This window comes from Lactuca virosa, chromosome 3 (assembly GCF_052849685.1).
Source record: "Lactuca virosa cultivar CGN04683 chromosome 3, Lactuca_virosa_CGN04683_v6, whole genome shotgun sequence".
NCBI classification, from domain to species: Eukaryota; Viridiplantae; Streptophyta; class Magnoliopsida; order Asterales; family Asteraceae; genus Lactuca; species Lactuca virosa.
Window position 1 is genome coordinate 318,626,022 of NC_136428.1, and position 17,494 is coordinate 318,643,515.

General features: G+C 44.3%; 1 non-coding gene and 1 pseudogene across 1 annotated transcript; both read right to left on the reverse strand.

Annotated features, from left to right (window-relative positions):
* Positions 1-844: 844 nt before the first annotated feature.
* On the reverse strand, positions 845-918 carry TRNAW-CCA (transfer RNA tryptophan (anticodon CCA)). Its single transcript has one exon. It is a non-coding gene; the product is annotated as a tRNA-Trp (tRNA).
* An 891-nt stretch (positions 919-1,809) lies between these two features.
* Positions 1,810-17,494, reverse strand: part of LOC145164723 (NADH dehydrogenase [ubiquinone] iron-sulfur protein 3-like) — a 28,587-nt pseudogene continuing 12,902 nt past the window's right edge.

Genomic DNA, 17,494 nt, shown 5'->3' on the forward strand with positions numbered 1-17,494 from the left:
TAGCTAGGATCGAGGATTCACGCCTTCCCTTCCGCTTACACCATTTCTTTGTGAATGAAGTTAGATAACACAGTTATTATTACTATGACTTAAAAAAAAGAGTTGCCATATCTCGGTAATGGGGTCTGTTGATTCGTAATCGTGGGATGAGTAGATGTAACAGATGATGTTTTTTATACCTCTGTCACTCTATCTTTGTTAGTGTCTTATATTAATAACTGATGAATCAAAAACAAACTGTCAATTGGTATTTTTTATTATCCTCGTATCTGGAAACTTAGGTAAGTTTTTGAAAAGAGTTCTAGTTATTATAACTATATAAAAACGTATCTCATTTAGCTCCTTCATGCCTATTATAATAGAACTACTTATTTCTATTTTGGTGGTTTCAACTATAACCCCAGCTCTCTTTATTTGTATGAGGAAGACTTATTAGAAATTCATTGAATGAACAATTTGAAAAAAGAAATCTTTCTGTGAGATTCCAGGTATTCTAGAAATCCTTCCCGCGTCAATTGCCAATTCTTGGTCATTGAGGTTCATGGGCGATTCGGATGATTATTTAGATTTGGAACCCTAGATTTTTTCCCCTTTCAAATAAATAGAAATGATTGAAGTTTTTCTATTTTTAATCGTGTTAGGTCTAATTCCTATTACTTTTTGGCTGGATTATTCGTAACTGCATATTTACAAGACAGACGCGGCAATCAGTTGGACCTTTGATTCATCAACATCTCTTTTTTATTGACTTCCTCCTTTTTTTGATCCGCGGGAGGTTTAATTAAGGTTGCTGTTCAAATGAGTGAAGTTCTTGAATTCTAGTTAGACCTAACAAGAACAGAATCACGCTCTATAGGATTTGAACCTACGATATCAGGTTTTGGAGACCCACGTTCTACCGAACTGAACTAAGAACGCTTTCTTATCACCATAGATACGACTAAAAAGAAAAGGCTTCTTTTTGTACCCCCAATACTAAACATGCATATAGTCTCAGAAAATGAAAATTATGTATGTCCGAATCGATCTCAATGGATCCCTCGTGACTGCCCAGAGGAGAAGAATAGGTAGGGATGACAGGATTGGAACCCGTGATATTTTTTACCCCAAAAAAAGGCGCTACCAAGCTACGCTACATCCCTTTCAATTGGTCTACAGTGTCATTGTAGAGAATCCATGCCCTGTTTTCCACATATGCAATGCACCTCCATCGATATTAAATTTCTCTTGCCATTTCTTCTTTTTTATCTTTATTGATTTAGATACTCATCATCATCCCGTCAATCCCACCAACGCTTTCTTACTTATCTTATGAGCAGGGTTCTAAATAATCAGCCCTTTGAATGAATTGAATAAGCAAGGCTTTCCCGATGTGACAGAGATCCCAATTTCGTGTATCTGGTTAAGCAAGCCCCGCCGCCAGTTTCCACCCAGAAAAAAAAAAGTGAGCGCCTAGCGCGAAAGGTTGCTTTACTAAGTAATATAATGTTAGCGCTTTAGTTTGTTTGATTTCTCATTAGTTTCGTTTTCATTAAGGGGCGGGAAGAAGCGAGCCTAGAGTAGCATCGCAGCCTCTTACTTTTTCAGGCCCCTTTTCTATTCTATTAGTAAAGCGCTAGCGCCCCTATAGAGTCAGGATATTCTGCTATCAATGAAACTGAAAGAAAGAAAAAAACTAGTGCCTTATGTATAGATCGAGACTTGTAGCTTGATTCTTTACTCATTCCATATTGGGAAGAATTGTAGGCGATAACACTTATTCCTATTTATTTTAAAATGATACCAGACAACCAAGACAATTCCCGTGAAAGTCTTTCATAGAAGTGAATTCTTCTTCTTACGAAGCAAATTACATTTCCTATTGATTTGTCCCCTGGACCTATTCTGATTCTGAATTATCCGTCGCTACGCTGTTCCCAAGGACTAGCATAATCGAAATAGAAAAAATTCTTGGGTCATCTCAATGGGTTCCGAAACCACACGTTTCTCTGGATCATCACAGCGTACTTCCACATATCCACTAAGTGGAAGGTATTTTCTTAATGGATGAACCTCGAAACCATAATCTGTTGATATACGGCGTAGATCTGGATGATTGATGGAAGAAACACCAAACATATCCCAAACTTCTCGCTCCCACCGGCCGGCTGATGGAAATGGACTGACTACCGAGGATATTTGTGTTACTTCGTCTGTATTGGTTTGTACACGAATGCGTCAGTTATACCGAGTACTCAGTAAATTATAGACCACTTCAAATCTTCGTTTTCGAGAGGGATGATCAACTCCGCAAATATCGATCGAAACTTGAACCCTTGTATAGGTATGCAATTTAAGAAAGCACAACAATTGAAATGGGCAGTCCATATTGGTATCAGAGCTATTCCCATGTTCCGATCTTTCCATTTTTTTACCCATTTCTTGGGTAAAGTCTCCCAACTATATTTGAAAATGAATTGGTTATCCACAAAGATAAAGAAAGCTTTCCTGTAGTTCCGCTTCTTGCTCTAAAAATTAGGAAAGACTTGTCGAAAATCGCCAGTTGGCTTGGTCTGGAAAGGCATGGGACTCTTTGGGCATTGCTTCGGTCGAGTGAAGTAAAGACTGGCTACCTATAATATAATGATGCCTCACTGCACACTTTAGATATAATGAAAACCTTTAGTTTAGGAGTCATTCAGGCTAGATCTAAAAAAAGAACATAGCCTTCGTATGATCCCTTTCTAGTACCCTATCTTGTGTAGGAAAGTGTTCAGTAGGAAAAGACTGGAAGAAATTGGATTCGAACCCATGCATGATGCAATCTTCTTGTATGTCGATTTAGCAAACCAATGCCTTAAGCCCTTGTGCTATCCCCCATGATCAGATCAGATAGCCCTTCGGGCAACCAACCCATTTCACTCTATCATTTCTTCTTTCTTTCCTAGCCTACTCAAAAACTATTTAGGAAGGGCTTCCGTTATATACGCAATTAATAAAGGATGCCGAATCATCCACCGAATCCTATGTTTCATCCTAGTTTATTTGATGTGTATACCTGTTTTTCAGTTGGCCTCGTGTATATCTAGGCCAATGTGTCTTATTGGGCTTAGTATGTGCTTAGTTTCGGTTAATCCTTAGGCTCTTTTTGATTACGTAGAAACTTGGATTATTTTTAGCCTTTGTAATCGTAATCTAATTTCAATAATTTTTTCCATAACCTTTGTAATCGTAATCTAATTTCAATAATTTTTGCCATAGGTTAGTTTCTTTATTTTAGAGCTCGGGGAGTGTCTTGAGTTCTTTGTTCGGTTGCCTGGGGTGGGGTATGCCCCTTCATTTATGTTTACTTCGGGGGTTCTCCTCCATCGATCAATCTATTTTTACTTACCGAAAAGAAAGACTAGTTAGGTACCGTAGGTAGAGCATATTCCAACACTTCGGATAACCACTTGACATTGGCACCTTGGCCAAGTAGATCTGTCCCACTCTCCGGACCTCACCTCTGCTTTTTTAGAGTACGGGATGACTCGGATGGGCAGAACAGAACCTATCAGTTACGCCTTTAGGGCCCGCCACATATAGCTTTAGTTTATGCTGTAGCATCGGTTATTGCTCTGGTTACGAATGACCCAATCTATCTATGGCGACCACCCCTACTTTTAGTAGATGGAGATACGCACCTAGGAAAGCGTGAAATAGATCTACGTGTCGGCCAGTGTCGGAGCAGAGATAAGGACCATGAAAGCATGGGATTCAATCGAACCTTTTCAGACAATTCCTAACGCAGAAGAGGGATGCTAATAAGCTGATAGCTTAGGCATGGCTTCAATAGCGAAAAAATTTCTTTCTGATTTGAATCAAGAAAGACAATGAATTTATGAGATCTTGATCCGTTCAGTGCCTTCACTTGTGAACAACAAGGACCCATTATGTTGATTACTTCTCTGCCCCAGCTCTAACAAACTGGTTTTTCTTTCTCACAGAATTAGAGAAATCATTAGATTCTTCTTCCTTCTTTCGGTAACGTATACCGAGATAGGCTGGGAAATCCCCCTTCGATAGACAGGTGGCAACTTGACTTCTAAGTAAGGACATGAACGCCCGTTCCCAATCAAACACCACAATCATGAAAAGCACCTGAACCGAGACCTAAAGTTGAACCGCTGAAGGAACCTCTTTCCGTTGTTGAAGCAAGTACGCTTTTCACTGAAAGCAATATGTCTAAACATAAGGTAGGTGCTTTCATGACTCACTAAACGGGGGATCAAAATCTTTGCGCAGTAGAGGCGGAGGACGAAGCGAATGTAGAGCACACAACATATCCAGGGAAGGACGATGGACTGGACTGACTCTCATTCATGGCATGGGCAAAAGCAGCCCTAATGAATTTCAGTGAAGATATGCTTATACGGCGAAGTCAGTCACAAAGTCTATGTTCGTATGCTTTCCCTCTAAGCCGACCATCCAAAAAGGATGTGCATAATTGATCATTGACCGCAGTCTTCTCTTTTCTCTCCCAATGTGGGGAACTTGTAGCACCCAGTTTCCCAGGTATATTGAATTATGTTGTATTTCTTTAATTATGAAAGGTGACTCGACGAGTTGGTTCTTAGACTCGTCGAGTCTGGTCGCAACTGGATGACGTGCTTAATGAGGGGACTCGACGAGTCAGGGGAGTGACTCGCCGAGTCAGAGCTGGCGATAGAAGCCCTAATTTCTTGGGTTTGGGACCTGTTTAAAGGCCCTTATGGCCTTCAATTGCGGCTACCAGTCCATAGAGAGAAACCCTAGAGTGCTTGAGCGTTTTGAGAGAGAAGGGAAGCCATTCTTGATCTTTGTGGTGTTGTTTAGTAAGAAGAAGGAGGTCCTAGTCAAGAGGAAGCAAAGGAGGTTGCTATTCTGTGGATTTGAAGCTAAGATCATCGTATTTGAGGTATTAATTCGACTCTTCTTCTGTTTTATGAAGAATATATGGATTTAGGGTTTATTGTGCCCTTTGCTAGGTTGTTTTGATGTCCAATAGTCCCTTTCTGGTGATGAGGCTTTGGATCTGGATTCATAGAGGTCCAGAGAGCCTTACTGATCAAGCTTTATGTAGAGCAATGGAGGTTATGACCTTGGGTGATGGTATTTGGGGCTAAATCATCATATATGGTCATATAGACGTTGCATGTGCATCAAGATAGAGACTTTACGTGATTATTGACCTTGGGAAGGCTAGATCTAAGGATTAGAGGAATAGATCTGGCCTCAGAAGGTTGTTTGAAGTCGTGCACGTAATGAACTCGCCGAGCCCAAGAGCAGACTCGACGAGTCGGAGCGGGTTGTTCCGTGACTCAGATCAGTGGATGACTCGCCGAGTTGGGTGAGTGACTCGGTGAGTCAGAAAGGATTTAATGGACTTGAGTTCACGTATGGACTCGACGAGGCTATGCAAGACTTGACGAGTCAGGTTAAAGGTTGACCGTTGACCAGCGTTGACCAGGGTTGACTAGTGTTGACTTGATAGTGTTAGTCGAACTAGGTCAGGACAGTATTAATTAGAGATGAATTTATGTTATAGGATGACGATAGGTCGGGGAATCGAGCACGAGTGATTATCCGACATCCAGCGAGGTGAGTCTTCTCACTATACTGTACCTGGAAGGGTACCTATGTGTGACCGGAAGGTCTTGTATGCTATGATGTATGTGCTATATGTGATATGTATGTGTTATGTATGTTATGTATGATAAGGACCGGAAGGTCAATAAGGGTAGGACCGGAAGGTCTACCGGGATTTGGGACGGAAGTTCCCTGAGACACATGGATCAGAAGATCCTATAGAGTTGTGGCCTGGAATGGCGTATGTGCGGTATGTGGTATTTGGGGAACTCACTAAGCATTTATGCTTACAGTTGTTATGTTATGTGTTTCAGGTACTAGCGAGGACCGTGGAAAGGCGCCGGCGTGATCCGTACACACTGAGAGGATTTATGTATTTAGAGATCTTGGGATTTGTTATTGTGTTATCACGTGATACATTGGATTACTCTGATATTTTTATGAATGAAAGTATGTTTTGGAAATGAAAAATTGTTTTGAAAATTTACGTTGTTACAAGTTGGTATCAGAGCCTTGGTTTGAGGGATTCGGGTGCACTTTCGGGCGTATTTGAACTCAAATTGAGGATTTGAGAGATTTTCAAAATATAAAAATTCACAAAATTTTACTAAAGAGTAAAAAGTTTTGAAGAGAGCAGAGCAGAGCAGTGTGTACGATCAGCCAGCGCCTGAACGGTGATTTCCCAAAACACCCTTACATTATGTGTTATGAGATATGTTGTGATATGATATGCATGCTAGAGTAGGCTAGGTATTCATATTAGGACTAGAGTGGCCTGATCTGTGATGCCTTAGCCTAGGAAGGATTTTACTGCTATGTGATGCTTGAGAGCGAGTAGGTAGGAGTGAGGAGCTGATGAGAGGGTTACCGAAGGGTAGCCTATGCCAGTGAGATATAGAGTGCCTGTGATCTGGGATCCACGGAGGAGGACTTAGAGTGAATGTTGATACGGTGTGGATGGTAGTATTGGGCCCGTACTACTGAAGACACCGGAGCAGTGCGCACCCTATGTAAGAATCCTTTGGGTACCAAGGAACAAGTGGGGTGAGTTATCGAGTGCGAGTTTACTCGAGCGATTCTCTGATATTGTTTATGTTATATTTCAGAGACATCATGGTTGGGAAACGTCACAGACCTAAGCCTAGTGGTGTGAGTGACGAGGAGCTTCGTCAGATGATCCACGATGAGGTGGCGGCAGCGATCAGGGCCGAGATTCCGGAGATGTTTGGGTCTATCAAGACCACGCTGATTGAGACCTTCGATGAGCGGTATACCGCGGTGACTGAGGCTACTGCTGCTGCAGCTACTGCAGTTGTGGCTGCTACCAGACCTCAGGGAGGTGACTCGTTGTTGCTACAGGAGTTCAGCAACACGAAGCCACCAGAGTTTGATGGGACGCAGGATCCGATCACTGCGATGAGATGGGTTGCTGATATTGAGGGATACTTCTACACATGTTCATTTCTGGAGCATCTGAGGGTACGGTTCGCGTTGAACCAGCTTCGATTGGGAGCGAAGGACTGGTGGAAGTTCGTGACGGCGAGCTTCACTCTTGCAGAGATTTCAGAGGTGACCTGGGAGAGGTTCACCACCATGTTCAGGGATGAGTATGTTCCCCCGGTGGAGAGGGAACGGTTGGTTCAAGAGTTCTTGGCCCTCAAGCAGGGTGTTGATTATGTTACTGTGGTTACAAGGAAATTTCATGAGAGGGTGATGTTCTGCCCTAAGCTGGTTTCTACTGAGCAGGCACGTATGAGCCGGTATTTGGGAATTCTGAGGAGAGACATTTGGGAGTTCGTGTCGAACTCGACGTATCGGACATTTTCTGAGCTTCAGGCAAATGCCCGGAAGAGGGAGATTTAGTTGGAGACGCAGGCCAGGGAGGAGACCGAGTCTCAGAGGGTTGATCGGCGGCCGGCACAGTCCCAGCCGGCAGCCAAGTGGGCCAAGTCCGCTGATACGAGATCTGGAGGCCAGAAGGGCCGCACTTGCGGAAAGTGCGGCAAGGGACATGATGGGGTCTGTCGATCGGGGGCTTGCTACAAATGTGGCAAGGAGGGGCATATCGCCAAGGATTGCCCCAAGGGATTCATGGTTTGATTTCATTGCAACCAGACTGGCCATTGGAAGGACGAGTGCCCGCAGTTACATCACGGATCAGCGCAGGGATCTGCACCTGCTGCTAGGGTTATTGAGGTTCGGCCAGTGAAGGCCGAGGCCCGAAGGCTCGCGGGAGAGCTTTCCAGTTGACAGTAGAGGAGGTCCGCGCAGTGCCCGATGTTGTGGCTGGTATGTATTCTTTATTTATTTATGTTGAATTGAGATAGTGTCCTTATATGATGTGATGCGAGGATGTGTACTCGAAATCTTCGGTGTTGAGTTCCCGATAGATCTGGTCCCGATAGCGATGGGGGACGTGTGTGTCATGGTGGGCATGGATTGGTTGAGCCGATTTGGGGCTGTGATAGACTGCGAGCGACAGTTGGTGACGATACGAGACCCTAGTGGGGGAGTACTTACGGTGTACGGCGAGGGTACCCGATGTGAGTCAGCGTTCTGTTCGGCTGCCAGAGCGAGACAGAGTTTATAGCAGGGCTGCAGTGGATTTGTAGCCTTTGTGATGGACACACGAGAGGCCGCTCGGAGGCTGAGTTCGGTGGATGACGTTGCGATAGTGCGTGAGTTCCCGGATGTTTTTCCCTAGGAGTTGTCAGGTGTGCCTCCCGAGAGGCAGGTAGAGTTCCGCATTGATTTGGTTCCAGGGACAACGCCTATCGCCAAGGCGCCTTATCGCCTTGCGCCGTCTGAGATGCAGGAGTTATCCTCGCAGCTTCAGGAGCTGCTGGGGAAGGGGTTTATTCGACCGAGTAGCTCGCCATGGGGAGCGCCGATCCTTTTTGTCAAGAAAAAGGATGGTTCCCACCGGATGTGTATTGATTACCGGCAATTGAACAAGTTAACGGTCAAGAACTGTTATCCATTACCGAGGATCGACGATTTGTTCGATCAGTTGCAGGGAGCGTCTTGGTTCTCCAAGATCGGTTTAAGGTCTGGATATCATCAGATGAGAGTGATAGATGAGGATATCCAGAAGACGGCGTTCATGACTTGTTATGGGCATTACGAGTTCGTGGTGATGCCTTTCGGGCTCACAATGCACCAGCAGCATTCATGGATCTCATGAACAGAGTGTGCAGGCCGATGCTGGATCGCTCGGTGATCGTGTTCATCGACGATATATTGGTGTATTCGAAATCCAGAGAACAGCATGAGGAGCATTTGAGGGAGATCCTCGGAGTTCTGAGATCGGAGAGGCTTTACGCCAAATTCTCCAAGTGTGATTTCTGGTTACCAGAGGTCCAGTTCCTCGGGCACCTCGTTAACTAGAAGGGGATTCTGGTCGATCCGGCCAAGATTGAGGCAGTGATGAGTTGGGAGGTGCCGAGATCCCCCACCGAGATTCGGAGTTTCTTAGGGTTGGCTGGTTATTATAGGAGATTTATCAGGAATTTCTCCAAGATCGCCGTGCCACTTACCAGGTTGACCCGGAAGGGTGTTGCTTTTTCATGGGGCCCAGAGCAGCAGACCTCCTTCGAGACACTTCGCCAGAGACTGTGCGAAGCCCCGGTGTTAGCTCTTCCGGAGGGGATGGAGGACTTTGTGGTGTACTGTGACGCGTCGATATCGGGACTGGGAGCGGTGTTGATGGAGAGAAGGCATGTGATAGCATATGCATCGAGGCAGATGAAGCCTCATGAGACGAGGTATCCCACCCATGATCTGGAGCTGGGGGCAGTAGTGTTCGCTCTCAAGATCTGGCGTCACTATCTGTATGGGGTTCGGTGCACCATATACACGGACCACAAGAGCTTGAAGTAATTAATGGATCAGCCCAACCTGAACATGCGCCAGAGGAGGTGGTTGGACGTGGTGAAGGATTACGATTGTGAGATCCTGTACCACCCGGGCAAGGATAACATTGTAGCCGATGCCCTGAGTCGTAGGGCGGAGGGCGCCCCGATACGAGATGTTTTTATGAGACTGATAGTGATGACTCCGGTGTTTGACACCATTCGAGGGGTCCAGGCTGAGGCCATGAGACCAGAGAACCGTAAGAGAGAGCGGGTTATCGGGCAGGTATCAGAGTTCGTCACCGATAGCCGAGGGCTTATGACCTTTCAGGGTCGGATTTGGGTATCGTTTATGGGCGGAACGGGTGCCATCTTGATGAAGGAGGCGCATAGATCGAGGTTTTTGATCCCGAGGCCACTAAGATGTATTTGGACCTGAAGAGAGAGTATTGGTGGCCCTGTATGAAGAGGGATGTTGCATGGTTCGTTGAGAGGTGTTTGACCTGCCGCAGGGTTAAGGCCGAGCACCAGAGACCGCATGGTAAGTTGTAGCCGTTGGAGGTTCCCGAGTGGAAGTGGGAACAGGTTGCCATGGATTTTATCACCAAATTGCCGAGGACTGCAAGGGGCGTCGATGCAATTTGGGTGATTGTGGACTGGTTGACGAAGAGCGCTCACTTCCTTGCTATCAGTGAGAGCTCTTCCGCTGAGAGGTTGGGAAAGTTGTATGTGAGGGAGGTGGTATCACGGCATGGAGTGCCGATCTCGATCGTCTCAAATCAAGATGTGCATTTCACTTCCAGGTTCAGGAAGAAATTTCATGAGGAATTGGGTACGAGGCTGCATTTTAGTACCGCATACCACCTACAGACTGACGGGCAGAGCGAGCGGATGCGAGCCTGAACTATGTTGAGAGGCCGATCGCGATTCGGGATAGGAGGATCAAGGTTTTGAGAAACAAGGAGGTGTCATTGGTTCAGGTCCAGTGGCAACATCGGAAGGGGTCCGAGCTGACTTGGGAGCCGGAGTTAGAGATGCGTGAACAGTACCCAGAGTTATTTGCTGAGAGAGACATCGAGGGCGAAGTCTGATTCTAGTGGGGGAGAATTGTAGCACCCAGTTTCCCAGGTATATTGAATTATGTTGTATTTTTTAATTATGAAAGGTGACTCGAGGAGTTGGTGCTTAGACTCGTCGAGTCTGGTCGCGACTGGATGGCGTGGTTAATGAGGGGACTCAACGAGTCAGGGGAGTGAATCGCCGAGTCAGATCTGGCGATAAAAACCCTAATTTCTCGGGTTTGGGACCTATTTAAAGGCCCTTATGGCCTTCAATTGCGGCTACCAGTCCATAGAGAGAAACCCTAGAGTGCTTGAGCGTTTTGAGAGAGAAGGGAAGCCATTCTTGATTTTTATGGTGTTGTTTAGCAAGAAGAAGGAGGTCCTAGTCAAGAGGAAGCAAAGGAGGTAGCTATTCTGTGGATTTGAAGCTAAGATCATCGTACTTGAGGTATTAATTCGACTCTTATTCTGTTTTATGAAGAATATATGGATTTAGGGTTTCTTGTGCCCTTTGCTAGGTTGTTTTGATGTCCAGTAGTCCCTTTCTGGTGATGAGGCTTTGGATCTGGATCCATAGAGGTCCAGAGAGCCTTACTCATCAAGCTTTATGTAGAGCAATGGAGGTTATGACCTTAGGGTATGGTATTTGGGGCTAAATAATCATATATGGTCATATAGACGTTGCATGTGCATCAAGATAGAGACTTTACGTGATTATTGACCTTGGGAAGCCTAGATCTAAGGATTAGACGAATAGATCTGGCCTCAGAAGGTTGTTTGAAGTTGTGCACGTAATGAACTCGCCGAGTCCAAGAGCAGACTCGACGAGTCGGAGCGGGTTGTTCCGTGACTCAGATCAGTGGATGACTCGCCGAGTTGGGTGAGTGACTCGGTGAGTCAGAAAGGATTTAATGGACTCGAGTTCACGTATGGACTCGGCGAGTCTTTGCAAGACTCAACGAGTCAGGTCAAAGGTTGACCGTTGACCAGCGTTGAACAGGGTTGACTAGTGTTGACTTGATAATGTTAGTCAAACTAGGTCAGGACAGTATTAATTAGAGATATATTTATGTTATAGGAGGATGATAGGTCGGGGAATCAAGCACGAGTGATTATCCGACATCCAGCGAGGTGAGTTTTCTCACTATACTGTACCTGGAAGGGTACCTATGTGTGACCGGAAGGTCTTGTATGCTATGATGTATGTGCTATATGTGATATGTATGTGCTATGTATGTTATGTATGATAAGGACCGGAAGGTCAATAAGGGTAGGACCGAAAGGTCTACCAGGATTTGGGACGGAAGTCCCCTGAGACACATGGATCAGTAGATCCTATAGAGTTGTGGCCTGGAAAGGCGTATGTGCGGTATGTGGTATTTGGCGAACTCACTAAGCATTTATGCTTACAGTTGTTATGTTATGTGTTTCAGGTACTAGCGAGGACCGTGGAAAGGCGCCGGCATGATCCGTACACACTGAGAGGATTTATGTATTTAGAGATCTTGGGATTTGTTATTGTGTTATCACGTGATACATTGGATTACTATGATATTTTTATGAATGAAAGTATGTTTTGGAAATGAAAAATTGTTTTGAAACTTTACGTTGTTACAGAACTTTTTTCGGTTTTTTTCTCTTTAGCACATCAGAAAAGCTCAGCAAGCCAATGGCTCAACGGTTCTCACCACCCTCCTCTGGCGCAAACACCGTTTGCTGCGTTGCGCTCATCACGAGAAGCCGGGGAACTGTCTTGGGTGGACTTCAAGCGCGATGATAGTCAGTCTGAAGTTTTCTACTATGTCATCTTTATTAGTTCAAAGACCAGGCTTGGGGGTTGGTCTCAGTGGTCAATGAAAATGTACTAGTGTGCTGTCTTAACATGCATAAATTTTATTAGACTGCTAGCTTTACCAGCGGTAGGAGGGTGCAAAGACGGTGCATGAGCGAAGTAGGATCCTCTTTTTTTGTATCCCATCGACGATATTCTTTGGTTTTGGTACATAACAATTTGCATAAGCAAAGTCGAATATTTGTTACAAATCTAGATCCTGCACTCTCATCTCTAGTCTCTAGCTATCATCTTAGTATATTAATCAAGCTATATCTTGTACTTTCTTGGGCCTAACTAAGAAAAGAGAACAAGAAAAGCAAAAGCAAATACGACTTTCAGCCAGGCTGCTTCATTCAAGTCTAGGACTTAGGCAAGACTTATAAATCGAGCAGTTATAAAGCAGTTTAATCGCATTTATCGTCTCTCACTTAGCTCTGATCTGGTGTCGTCGCTCATAGTCCAAGAAGAGTACTCCTTTCATTGGCTAGCAGAATTACGCTTAATGGGATAGACCGATCATCGCTTCCTTCCTCTACTAGTTCTGAAGTCAAGCCAGCAAAGAAGTAGACTCCTTCCTTTTTCACTGGCTAGCATCATAGGGATATTCGACGTTTAATGAGATAGTCTAGTTCTAGACTAAAGCTAGCAGAAAACAAGACTGAGGTCCATAAGGGCATTACTAGTAATTACTAAGGTGCTTTATTAAGTATTTTCCACGCTCCTCTCCAGTCTCTTTCAAGCCTTTGTGATTTCATATAGTATTCCCGTATGCCATATCTCTTATTAAATCTTGCTATACGGCCAAGCTCGGTAGTTGGAAGCAGAACTGAGACTGGATGTGACTGAAGGAAAATGGAGATAGGTGTGATAGGAGGGCACGATTAAACAGGTAAGTGAAGGCTCTCTCTCTCTCTCTCTCACTCTGTAGTCTTGTGTGAGCTCCTTTCTGCCCATTAATGATCTTCACTCTAAGGGAGCGGGTCAAAGCAGTTGAGGTGATAGCAATAGTAAGCAGGGAAGTAGAAGCAAAAGGTCTTCAAATAAATTTTGTGTAATAAAGCTTCTTGGTCTCATTTCATTGGTCTCTAAGGCAAAGTCTCGCTTAATTGTTCATCGATCTTTTTCTGTAAGGCCTCGGGCCCCACGAATTCCAATCTCTGTTTTTGTTTGTATCAAAGTGTTGGTAGCTTCTAGCCTCAAGCTGCAAAGTCTCATCGGCGGGGGTACTATAGATATATCATAACTCTCTAATTAAGACTCAATCTATACAATAAATCAATCAGTATGTGCAATATACCGGTCTTTGTGATATGTTGTTTGAAATAGATCACAGATCTTCCCACTTAGCTGCACTGCTCTTTGAGCTCTTTTGTCCACTATCGCTTCCTCTAGTACTAGCTCTGATATCTCTTCAGCAGTTGCAGTACGATTCTTTAATTCATCTCCTGCCCTTTATAGTCGTAATCGCAAGAAACTCTATATCATTGGCAATTGGCATTCATGTAATCTTTTTTCTCCTGTCTGAAGGGGGTCCTGTCGAAAGCAAGAAAAGGCATTGCAAATGGCGTGCCTTTACTCTAATTCTAAAATAAGCTCTTTTGTGCTCTTGGTCAGGCATGTAACAAGTATCTAAAAAATCTTTTCTTTTCGGCCTATGGTTCGGTCAAAGCAATGACTTGAGTGAGTAAGGAAGTAGGACCTTTTTACCCCGGATGTGAATTATTACTGACCCCTCTCTGTCTCTCCCCCGCGCTGTGAATGAAGTGAGTCATTCGTTGGTGCTTGCCCTTCAGTAAGTAGTTCGGATGGCTGGATACATGCTACGCTCTGCCACACTTGCCTGACCGCGAGAAGCCTTAGGGTAAAATAATATTGAACAGCAATTTCAGAGCATCTTTGGAATTGAAAGAAGGGGCTAACCTGACTTTCACTTTCATAAAAAGAGAAAACTGGACTTGCACTTTAAGAAATGGAATTGCGATGAGCCAGAAGTTAGAATCTCACCTAACCACCAGTCTCCGTCTCCCGTAGTTCCCCCCCCCCCCAGAAACATCCGTTTGCCTACTTCTACTCTGGCCGGGGGTAACAGTCTTTTTGAGAACCAAGCGGCCCTTAAGGAAGACCTTCAGAAAACCCCTCTAACTCGGGGAAAGGAATTCAAGCCCATAAAATGAGTCAAGTCTATGATAGGTAGCAATAGTCTTTATGGTGCTCTTACCCCTTATGCAAAGCACCAATGACTTCGGTCTTCTGAAAGGGGCTTAGGGCATATCATCAAAGAAAGAATCCCGAGGAAGGGGGTCAAGCTGAGGTTAGAAACAGTTTCTCCCGTTGTTGCTAGTTCTTCCGTTGTTGGTAGTTCCTCAGGTCGGGTTGTTTATTTTTCAGAGCTTTTTCGTATGCGCCTATTGGAAGATTTGGGCTACCTCCTCTCTTTCCAATCTCATTCAGATAATAAGCCAATCCGGTTTATTAGATAGTGAGTGGGTAAGAGAGGTGCTTGGTCTGTCTTCGAATGTGGGCCTAGAAGCATTAGCCGAGTCTCTGAATATTCCCGAGTGTTTTCAGGATAAAGACAGCCTTAAGGTGCTAACGAAGCTTCCACGGTCTCAGTCCATGAAAGTGCTTGCTTTATTGATTGGCAGCTTGGTTATAGTCGTTATGAAGAATGAAGGAGCGACGAAGGATCTCACTTCCACGACATGGGAAAGGATCATGGGATGAGGAACAGAAAGAAAAGGTGCAAGGTGAGGAGATATCGAGAGGTAAAATAGGTGAAATGAGTTCAAAGGAATTAGTTAAGACATGCTTCTTTAGCACAGGCCACGGAGTGAAGTTGGAAGGTTCAATGAACTACGCGAAGGGGAAATATTAGGCACTATTGTTGTCTATATACAAGTGGCGTAGGCAAAGCTGTGGCGACTCGTGGAGTAGACAGCGAGCTCCGCTTGAACAGAAAGCAGCAAGCTGCAAGCACTACTCCAAAAGCAGTGAGCTCCGCAACAAAAGCGAAGCGAGCCGCGGTAGCCTATTAAGTTTTTCAGCTGCATCATACCGTACTATGGGAGGGGTCCGTACCTCCTTTAGATAGAGCCCCCCTGCTCCTAATGTAGATCTAGAACTACTACTACCATGGAATCCGCGGCCACACATAAGTATCTCGCCTTCCAAAAAAAGCGGCTGCTAATTAGCACTAATGCTAATGGGGACCATCGATCAAGAACGACTTCGGAGACTGGAATCGAATTGATCAAAAAATAGAAATAGGGCCAACTCTTCTAGTTGCACCTCTAACCTTACTACACTACCCTGATAAAAGGCAGAATTCAGCAGGACTGCAGACATGAAATGCCGATCAAATCCCTTAAAGGAAGCCTAATCAAAGCGGGCAAACAATAAGATCTGACTAAGTTGATGATGGACCGGATCTCGAAAGGCGAGAGGCTTTCATAAAGACGTATGAGAAACGGAGGGTCGAGAGAGGCTTATTGCACGATCCACCCAACCGCTAATAAATGTTGCATAAGATAAGAGAGTAGGAGGCCGACCCCCGCCCATATGGAGGTGCGCACCCATTTATGAACATATACAAAGGGCTAAAGATCGAAGTCCATGGAGAACTACCAAATCCAATAACTTTGATTTGTTCTTACCATTCAGCAATCGATCACTGCTGGGCCGGTTGGTGATTCACCCAAAAAAAGCATCGAGAAAGGTCAAGCATATATGTTTTATGAAATGATCAGTTGTTTCATTTATGCTATGCCATGCATCGTGTTCGTCTGTGTTTATTGAGCTTTCAGCGCCATGCATTAGCAACCGCTTTCGTTTAATCTTTTGTAAGGACAGAAGCAAGCTACAAGCATTAGCAACCGCTTCAGTCCAAAATTGACTAAGGACAAAATCAAGCTACAAGCATTAGCAACCGCTTTCGTTTAATCTTTTGTAAAGAAAAAAAATAAGCAGCGAAGAAAACAAGACAGTAAGTTGTTGCGCTAACTCAATAGCTCAGTAGCTTCACTCTTCTACTACTAGTCTAATTGGTAATTAAATTATGCTTCAGTCTCTTATTCATTCGTATCAGAAGCATGGCGATCATGTTCTCATGCTATCGGTCCCATCCAACACTTTTCACACTTGATGTCCATAACAAACCTCTACGCGAGGAGTTGCTCCTACCAAACAAGAAGGAAAAAGCGAAATCAACTGCACTTTACTTTTTTGGATAGGTTTTCCTGTAGAACTCTACCAGATGCTTGTACCGATCGTGCAAAAATACCAAGCTAATATTGATAGGTCGCTAAGTAGAAAACCCTCAAAACCCCAACAAAGCGGACCGAAGTACAAATCGGGATAGAAGTTCCAACTAGTAATCATCTCATTTGCTATCGGCATCGTCAGAAGCTCAGTTCCTTTTCATCACAGGACAAGATCCGAGTAGAACCAGAGGACAATCGAACATCTACAAGCTAAGATGAAGAGTCTAAGTGACGAGCCTTTTAATGTCGGGTTAAGGCAAGGGAAGCGAGAGCATTGAAGCAGAGAGAGATTGTTCCCAGCTTGGATTCTTTGCCAGCAGTTCCCCTCGAGCTAGCCTAAGAGCTAAGGAGAGGACTTACTTTGTTTTCTTTCCTACGCAAGTCTGGTTCTGTCTTGGGTATTTCGAGTAGTAGTAGCGAGCCTGTATATACATATATTCTATTTCATCAGGATAAACACCCGACTGAAGCCTTGTTTCTTGCTTCTCTAGCTCTGCTGCTCGTGAAGAGCTAGATCCATAACATTTACACCTAGCTACTCGCTCTGTTGCAGATTTAATTTCAATGTTCATTTTCACTAATTCTTTAGTTGAAGCAACTGATGCCCTAACTTAACCCGCCTTACCTTTGGTGCTTTCTAATTCAATAAGTAGTATTTGATCCCGGAAAAAGGTTAAAGGGATAGGCTTGATGCCATATCCACTTTTAGGGTTGACTCAGTAGTTGAAGAAGGTTGTAATTTGACTAACTGTTCTCTCTTTCTTGTGCTCACTGTGACAACCCGAAAGATATTCCGTTAACATAACCCATGCCGTTAATAAAATTTATTTTATTTTGGGTTTTCCGTTAACTTTCAAATTTAATAATTCATTTAGAATTATTATTATAATTTCCTATGGGTTG